This window comes from Macrobrachium nipponense, chromosome 33 (assembly GCF_015104395.2).
Source record: "Macrobrachium nipponense isolate FS-2020 chromosome 33, ASM1510439v2, whole genome shotgun sequence".
NCBI classification, from domain to species: Eukaryota; Metazoa; Arthropoda; class Malacostraca; order Decapoda; family Palaemonidae; genus Macrobrachium; species Macrobrachium nipponense.
Window position 1 is genome coordinate 729,009 of NC_087219.1, and position 10,182 is coordinate 739,190.

A 10,182-nucleotide genomic window follows, 5' to 3' on the forward strand; every position below is an offset into this window, starting at 1 on the left:
AGCGCCAAAGCGGAAATTTTTTTTTTTTTTTTTTTTTTTTTTTAAATCACAGCGCGCTTAGTTTTTAAGATTAAGAGTTCATTTTTGGCTCCTTTTTTTGTCATTGCCTGAAGTTTAGTATACAACCATCAGAAATGAAAAAAAATATATCATATATAAATAATGCAATATATGATAGCACGAAAACAAAATTTTATATGTAATTGTATTCAAATGCGCTGTGGGCAAAACGGTTAAAGCTAACGAGTTAATTTTTTCATTGTATTGTACACTAAATGCGATCATTATGGTATATAACACATTGTAAAACGATCAAAGCAACACAGAGAAATATTATCACAAAATTATGCATGAATTCGTAACGCGCGGACATAAAAAAATGTTTGTTCATACACGAAACAAACCTTCGGTTCTTAACATTAGGATTTACTAGCGCCAAGCTGGAAACCGGTAGAAGAAATTAAAATTACACTTGTGAGATCCAGGGACTAATGGCATCTATACAGGTCACGGGGCATGTATACCCAGAATGCCCACGGCTACCTGTGACCCATCAGTTATTTTTCCTACCGCCTTTAAGATAAGACGTGTTTACTGTCTATCTCATTTAAAGCCGGTTTTTCAGTTTGCCCGTTCTTTATCCATTTCAATTTTTTATTTTTTTCATTCCTTTTCTTTCTCCAAGTGTGATCAGTGTGTGGAAGAGTGTATACGTGTATGATGGAGAATTTTGCCTCAACATCGGGATCGTCTACCGCTTCGAAGAGGAGACAAAGGAAATGCCCAGGAGTCAGTGGCTTCCCTTGTTCTAGTTCCTAACCTCGGTGTCGACGGATCCTCATCCAACGTGTAGTAGGTGCAGGGAAAACGTATGTACGGTTACTAATCCGTGTTCTGTTTGTCGCGGTTGGTCGGTGGAACAGTGGAAGAAGTTCTATGGAAAAGCCAATACAAAAGAAAGGGGGGTGACGCCATCTTTGGATGACCAAACCTTACGGCTTCTTTTTGTATCGGTAATAAACCAGGCTGCTCCATATGTTTCTCCACCTGCTTTTGAATTGTCTCATACCCCTTCGGTTTCTCCTAGCGGTTCTGTATCGGAAACGTCAGGAGGGGCCTTGGGTAATTTTATGATAATTTGCACTCTCCTTTGTTCCCAGCAAGTAGAGGGGGAGATCCGCCATCTTTGTTCCAGGCTCCTGCTACGCAAGCGCATAGGTTAGATGGTACGTGGTCAGCGCTAGGCCTACCAGGCGTACCAACCTTGGATGGTCTGCTTGCGCATTATATGACGTCACGGTTCCAGCAGGGGCAGGCAGCGCTGAATGTTCCTCATCCCCCGGGCTTGCAATTTATGGGAATTTAATGCCGCTGCTTCTCCATCCCACTCAGTATTTACAGCGATGCAGAACGTGGAGGTAATTTGGCAGCAAACGTGCGGTTACCAGCAGAAACCTCTCAGTCTCTCCCTACGAGAGCGATGACGTCACAACATACGTCACACTCTGAGATGGCAGGCGTGATGACGTCACAGACCGATTCTCGGCCTTTTTTCGCTGCACCCAGACGCTAATACGCCTTCTGATCCGTCAATGCAAACTGTAATGCAGAAGTTACAGGATATAGAGGAGAGAATGAATAAGAGAGACAAAAGAAAAAGTGTGATTCGCCTTCTTCTCTTCTTCCTCTAGTTCGGCGTCATCGCTAAGTCCGATAACGTCACGGCGGACCGCCCAGTCAAGCGTTGGAGGGAGGATTCGGGAGTTCCTAGCGGATCCTCGGGCCAAGAGGAGAAGAATCAATTTCCTCTCCTCCTTCGGACGAAGACTGTCATTTCCAAGTCAGCAAGAAGGTCGGAAAATCAGTGGCTATTAAGCACAAGGTTGCCAGACGAAGCCGTTCGCAAGAGTCCGAACAAGCGAGAGAGTGACCGGGCGGCCGCGAGCTAGCGGCCGAGGCGGAGTTGCCAGTTCGGATCGCAAAAAAAACTGCGATACCTCTGGTAAAATCGACGTTGGCGGCGAAAGGTGCAGCAGAGGATGGAATGCAGATCCCAGTTTCGCGTAGGCCGTTCAAAATACGTACGAAGGACGATAAGGCTCCTATTAAAAAGTACAAAAAAAAATAGAGAGTTGGCAACCTCGGCGGATACGTCGTGGAAGCAGTGTCCGCTCGGATAGAAGGCCGAGGCCTGGCTCGCCAGACGCTCGAAAACGATGCCAATGCTAATAAAGACGAACTTACCTCTGTCTTAAGGGAGCCTTTCATCTTGGAGATCTAGACGAGATTCTCGCTCTAGATCCGTGAGCAGAGAAAGAGTGAGACGTTCTCGTTCCCCTGCTGACTATCTGGGATCGAGCCACCAGCGGCCAGCAAAGATCAAAGAGGCCGCGGCCGTATGGGGCAGGCGGCCGTGGAATTCCGGGCCGTCTGTCAGAAGATAGAGGCGAGACAACATCTCTCGTGACGGAGAGTGGTACACTAGAGCCGGAGGAAGGAGAAAACCAAAACAGAGTTTTCTGGCCTCGTATGCAGAGGTTATTGATTTGATTCGTCAATTCAATAGCCTTTCGGAGAAGACAGAAACACCGGCCAGTATGCTTCCTCCTGGAATTGACATGGCGTTTGGACTAAAGAGGGATACCAAGGTGTCGTATGAATTGCCTTGCTCGAGTCATGCGGAATCGGTCTTGCAACACGTAAACGCAAAGATTGCAGGGGAGGGATAATTCCTTAAGATCTAATAGATCATTTAAATTTATTCCCCCTCCAATGATAAAGCAAAGGAAATATTATACGACACCGAAGGTTCCCTTTGCTGTCTAGACAAATGAACCCTAATGTTGTAAGGTTAAGGCCTGGATTAACCTTGGATCAGGTTTTTAAAATGGAGTGCCTTCGATGACGTACCAAGAGGCTGCCACGTTAGAAGCAAACATCTTCTTCTGTCTTTCAGGCTGCGTCCTGGTTAGACCTTTGGTCAACAGCAGTGGCGAAAAAATTGCATCCTCGGAAGCAACAAGGAAAGTAGTAGATGAACCATTGTTCATTAGATTACTACAGTCAGGGTCCAAGGCGATTGCGTACCTGACAAACGTAAGTGCCAATAGTTTGGGCAAATATCCTGCTAATGAGGAGAGATGCCAGCATTGGCTAGACTAAGCCGCAATGTGGATTTGGATTCCCTGTAGCAATGAGGAATGGGGATATCTTGGAATCGCAAACTACTGTTGCCAGAGGTCATACTGGAAGAAGCGATAGATAGAAGAAGGATGGACACTAACGATAGGTTGGTGCAACAGGCAGTTAGGAAAACTCTAACAGTCAAAACTATTCCTTTGGAGGGAAGACAACAGCAGATGTCTCGAAGAAACCAGTGAGACATAGCATCCCTAATAGAGTCACAAGACCCTCTTCCCCAAAGAGGATAACTCATCGGCCCTTTCACAATAGAAACAACAGAGGAAGGGCAATAGGGGAAGGGGGAGAGGCTCAAGAAGATAGGATGGGCGCCTCCCATCACTCGGCCACACCAGTGGGGGGTTGCCTGGCAAATCACTGGAAGGTGTGGCAGGAACTAGGGGCAGAGCAGTGGGTGGTGGATGTTCTCAGGATCGGGTATTTGATTCCGTTCGAGGTAACCCCGCCCTGACAGATCAACCATTACCCCACGTCACTTATGCCCACAGATCTCAGAAGGCCCACTATTCTGCAGGACGAAGTGAAGAAGATGATGGAAAAAAGGAGCTGTGCAAACAAGTATGCAGTCCGACCAAAAGGCTTCTACAGCAGGATTTCCTGGTACCCAAATCCAACGGGCGGGAGTGAGGACAGTAAATAGACCTGTCAACGCTGAATCTGTTTATAAGGAAAACCAGTTTCAAGATGGAAACTCCGAAAACGGTTCTGCAAGCAGTCAGAATCGGAGACTTTATGCTGACAGTCGATCTAAAGGACGCATACTTTCAGATACCAGTCCATCAGTCTTCAAGGAAAATTTCTCCGCTTCAGTCTTGCAGGGAAAGCTTTCGAGTTCAAGGTCCTGTGCTTCGGATTGACAACGTCTCCTCAAGTTTTTACAAGAGTGTTCACCCTCGTGTCGGCATGGGCGCACGCTCAGGGGATCAGGCTGATAAGATATCTGGACGATTGGCTGGTGATAGCAAAGTCCAGGGAGAAATTACTCAGGGACAGGGCGACCCTCCTGCAGCTTTGTCACAGCCTAGGTATTGTGGTGAATCAGCAGAAGTCGCAGCTGGATCCAAGTCAACGTTTGGAATATCTGGGAATGGTGATAGAACACAACAAGCAAGCCAAAGTATTCCCGACAGACCAAAGAGTACAGAAATGCAAACAAGTGGTGAATGCCTTTCTGGGAAAGCAGACACAGCCAGCAAGACAGTGGCAGGTGGTGCTGGGAATCCTAACCTCCCTGGAGAAGCTAGTACCACAAGGAAGGCTACACCTTCGGTCCCTACAATGGAGGATGAAGGAGTTTTGGTCACCAACAGTAGATCACCCGTACGAGCAAATTCCCTTGTCGGCAGAAGTGAGGAAAGACTGCTGTGGTGGTGGACGACGACAATCTGACAGTGGGTGTCCCCCTTCAACATCCTCCCCAGACCTCTTGCTGTTCTCGGATGCATCACTAGAAGGCTGGGGAGGCCCATATGGAGAGTTGATGGTGTCAGCATCAAATGGAGTTGCAAGGACAGAGAACTCCATATAAACGTGCTGGAGTTGAAAGCAGCTTTCTGGCTCTACAAGAATTCAGGGAGAGAGTAAGGGACACTCGGTGGTATTTGATGTCAGACAACACCACAGTAGTAGCTTATATAAACAAGCAAGGAGGCCTAGTTTCTCGGCAGTTACATGTGATGACAGTTCAACTTCACCAGTGGGCTATAGAGAACCTGGTAGACATCAACGGCCAGGTATATTCCGGGAAAAAGAAACATAGTGGCCGACAAGTTGAGCCGCAGGGATCAGATTCTGGGAACGGAGTGGTCCCTACACACCAGGTTAGTGGACAGGATGCTCATGTTGTGGGAAGGACCGATCATAGACCTATTCGCAACCAGGGTACAACAAAAAGTTGGAAGTGTATTGTCAGTAGTCCCGGACGCAGAGGCAGCAGCAGAAGATGCGCTACAACACCCCTGGACAATCTGGACGTGTATACGCATTTCCTCCATTTTGTCTAATCCGTCAGGTTCTGAACAGGGTAAATGCGGTCTCAGAACCTCAAGATGACCCTGGTAGCCCCGTTATGGCCGAAAGCAGAGTGGTTTCCAGACCTACTGGAACTCCTAGTAGATGTGCCAAGAGAGTACCTCCATGGAGCAAACCTTCTGTGTCAGCCTCACGTGGAGAGGTACCACCAGTCGGTGAAGTCCCTATCGCTTCACGGGTGGAGACTGTCAAGTATCTCCTCCGAGAGCGAGGGTTTTCGCAGAAAGCAGCAACTCAGATGGCAGGTATATCAGAAAATCATCTGCGACAGTATACCAAGGGAAGTGGTCAGCATACTGTGATTGGTGTCGTAGGGGGAAACGTGTCTCCACTCGGTACCACTATTCAGCAGTTAGCGGACTTCTGATATATCTCAGAACAGAAAAACATATGTCTGTATCTGCAGTGAAGGGGTACAGGGCTGCTCTAGCCTCAGTCTTACGAATGAAAGGAGTGGACATATCGTCTTCATGGGAGTTGGCCATGCTGATGAGGAGCTTTGAACAGTCATGCCCACCAAAGGAGCTAAAAACCCCAGATTGGGATCGACCAAGGTACTGAGTTAGTCTGACAAACCCCTTACGAACCACTAAGGCAGTCCACGGATAGGAGCCTGACCCTGAAGACAGTCTTCTTATTGGCCTGGCTTCAACCAAAAGGGTGGGGGAGCTACATGGGCCTTCTCATATCTCATGAAGCACTCGAGAGGTTGGAGATCAATGGTGTGTGAGTTTGTCCCAGAATTCGTGGCAAAGACCCACAATCCAACAATAGTAGACGGCAGATTCGACTCCTTTACCATACCTTCCTTGGCAGACTTTGTAGACAACGACAAAGCTGAAATGCTCCTGTGCCCGTCAGGGCACTAAGGGATACTTAAAGAGAACAAGGCACCTCAGGCCGTGGTGCCAGAGGTTGTTCGTAAGTACAGGACGGAACAAGAAGGAAGTGTCCAAGATACAACATCATTTGGCTAAGGGAGACAATCAGAAATGCTTATACTGCAGAAGACAGATGGTCAGATAGCCAGGTGGAGCTAGAGTCATGACAGTCAGGGGTGTGAGTGCTTCCTAGCATTTAAGAAGAACATGTCTGTGGATAAAATTCTGAAGCTGGCGTGTGGAAGCCCAAACAACAATTCACCTCATTTTATTTGAAAGATGTTGCCCATAGATCCTTGGACACCTTTTCCTTGGGTTCAGTGGTGGCGGCCCAACAAGTGATATAGTTCATCCAGTGCCCCTGGCGGGTCAGTTTTGCGTCTAGTCTAAGATGAAGGTATGAAAGTAGAATGAATGGGGATGACTGGTCTTTTTTCTTTACTACTTTCTTCCTACTCCATTTAACTACGGGCGGGCAATATGAAGGAGAGTACCGTCATGTGCTGGAACGGACTAGATGCAGGTGAGATGGTCAGCCATACTGTGAAAGCTATCTTAGCTGATGATATACTTTTTCAGTAGCAACACACCCCCTCTGGATAATAAGGAAAGAGGGGTGAAGGTCGATCCAGTCGCAAGGACAAGAGTAAACAGTAGAATGGTATCTACACCCAGTGGGAGGAAACCAAAGTAGATCCGCTATATCTTTGGTCCTAGGTTCATTGTCCATTCTCTAGAATTTCCCTATATATTCGGAAATGGATAAGGTGGCAAACTTGGCCAGTCAGTTGTAGAGACTTACCTCCCTCAAATAGTAAGTCTATCCTAATGTTAAGACCGAAGGTTTGTTTCGTGTATGAACAAATAAAACCAAATTTGTAACTAATTTGTATTTTTCATAACTAACCACCTGAGGTCTTAAACAGTTAAAGGCCCACCTCGAACCACCCCTCTAGCAGTCTAAACTGGGTTAGAAATATAACTGATGGGTCACAGGTAGCCGTGGGCATTCTGGGTAGGTACATGCCCCGTGACCTGGTATAGAGCCATTAGTCCCTGGATCTCACAAGTGTAATTTTAATTCTACCGGTTTCCAGCTTGGCGCTAGTAAATCCTAATGTTAAGACCTCAGGTTTGTTAGTTATGAAAAAATACAAATTAGTTACAAATTTGGTATTTTTTTCAAAAATTCACCATAAATTAAATATTGTTCTAGAGACTTCCAATCTGTTTCAAAATGAAGATAAATGATTGAATATTACTATACTGTAAGATTTTAGCTTACAATTGCAGTTTTTTGACCATTCGGACAAGTTAAGTTGACCGAATGTCCATTTTTTTTTTTTTTTTTTTTTTTTTTTTTTTTCTTTTTTTTTTTTTTTTTTTTTTGTTTAATTTTTTTTTTATAATTTTTTTTTTATATGCAAATATTTCAAAAATAGAGAAAAGCTACAACCTTCAATTATTTTTTGTTGTATTCTACATAAAATTGCACACATTTTCATATATAAAACTGTATGAAATGCCTAATATTAAACTGAGCAAATATAAAACGAGAATGCGACGTACGCATTTCGGAGATTTGCGGCGGAGAATCCGCGCGCGGAGGGAAGGAAAGTTTTTTTTAATGCACCATAAATCTAAATATTGTGCTAGAGACTTTGAATTTGTTTCAAAATGAAGATAAATGACTAAATATTACTAGACTGTAAGAGTTTTAACTTACAATTGCGTTTTTCGACTATTTTCAGTAATCAAAGTTGACCGAACGTGGTAAATTTTCTATTTATTGTGATTTACTGTATATGCAAATATTTCGAAAATGAGAAAAAAAAGCTTTAACCTTCAATCATTTATTGTTGTATTCTACCATGAAATTACGCACCATTTTCATATATAAACCTTTATGTAATGGCTAATTTAAAATGGTGCAAACATTACGAAAATTGCACAAAAAATTTCTTTTTTTTTTTGGAAGTTACCGCTCGGACATAAGGAAAATGTTTTTTTTTTTTTTTTTTTTTTTTTTTTTTTTTTTTTTTTTCATAAATTTCATTCATCCAAATCAAATATTTGTGCTAGAGACTTCCAATTTTTTGCAAAAATGAGGTAAATGATTTGAATATTACTAGGATACAAGCGTTTTAGCTTACAATTGCGTTTTTTCGACCATTTCGGTAGAGTCAAATTTGACCGAAGGTTGAAATTTTGGCACTTATCGTATTTATATGAAATATTTCAAAAACTGATAAAAGCTACAACCATGGGTTGTAGTTAGTTGTATTTTTACATGAAATTTCGCAACCTTTCCATATATAAAACTTTATGTAACGGCAAATTTAAAATGGTGCAAACATTACGACAATTGCACGAAAAAAATTTATCGGAAGAGTTAACCGCGCAGACGTAAGGAAAAAGTTTTTTCATAAATTCACCATAAATCGAAATATTGTGCTAGAAAACGTCCAATTTGTTGCAAAATGAAGGTATGATTGAATATTACTAGAATAGATTTTTAGCTTACAATTGCGTTTTTCGACCATTTGGTTGAGTCAAAGTTGACCGAAGGTTGAAATTTTTGCACTTATCGTTATTTATATGAAAAATATTTCAAAACTGATAAAAGCTACAATAATGAGTATTTTTTGTTGTATTTCTACATGAAATTGCGCACATTTTCATATATAATACTCCATGGTAACGGCTAATTTAAAATGGTGCAAAATTATGTCTGTGTCGAAATAATTTCTGAGATGTGTCACTGATACTTTTTTAGTGCGATAAGAAAAGAAATTCGCGCTTGCGCACCTGCGTAACGATTGTAAACAAAACAACGCCTTGATCCGTGAGCTCCCAGCATCCCCCAAGGCGCGTGATTCAAAAGTTTTCGCCTGGTAGGCTTATAAGTATTTTTCCGCGAATTTTAAACTTTTTTTATGTCGACGTTTATTAAGTCCAGTCGGCACCGGGAGACAATTCATCTCGGCGTTTAATACGTCCAATTGGCATAAGAGGGTTAAAGGCAGTAAAATGATTCAGGTTAGTTTAGGTTAGGAACTTTGTGGAATTGCAGTTAGCTATAAGATATTTACAAAAATATTAAAGTGTAACATATTTTAAGCAGTAAAACTGTTACCCGATTAGTTTAGGTTAGGAACTTACAGATGCTCCTCTACTTACAAACGAGTTAAATTCCAATCCGCTCTTTGTAAGTTCATTTTGTTTGTAAGTTTCAACTTTGTATACAGAAAGTAAATTTGTACTATTTTTGTTTTTTAATACTAAAACCAATACCTTCAACTGTTACTCTATATTTGATAGCTGATGGGGAACATGTGATAAATAAACGAAAGTAATGCAGCTGGAGATGAAAGAGATAACACAATCATTGTACCGCTTACAGTATACCATGTGTGTCAGATTTTTGTTGCACTGACCCTGTATCACTCAGTTATATCTATCAACATTTCACTGATACTTTCCATTTGTTTGCTTTCACTCTTCCTCATGACTGCCTGTTCAGTCTTTTTGTCCTTCAAACCTCTGACATGGCCATATGTATGGTTAGTGGTGTGTGTCTGTCTGTCTGTCTGCAAGCAAGATTACATTAAAAAGTAAGGTGATGGTTTATAAGGAAAGTTTCCTAAAAGGTGGGAAAACTTGAAAAAAGTTGGGCTGCAGGAGGATTACATGGACATAATGAAAGATATAACTCAGAAATTTAAAAAATGCTGTATGCATCTTGTTCTTGATGTTTCCATAAGTCAGCTCCACATTATTATTATTATTATTATTATTATTATTATTATTATTATTATTATTATTATTATTATTATTATTATTGCTACTTCAGCAGCATTAATCTTGTAGAGATTCTTCTGTATTTTTCATATTTTTCTACTCATTTGTAATCTACAAGATTAACGCTGCTGAAAGAGCAATAACCTTCATCAAGACCTGTTTTGAAAGAGTCTCCTACCTAATTTATTATTATTATTATTATTATATTAAAAAAAATAAACCCTATTCATGTGGAACAAGCCCACGCAGGTCATTGATTTGAAATTGA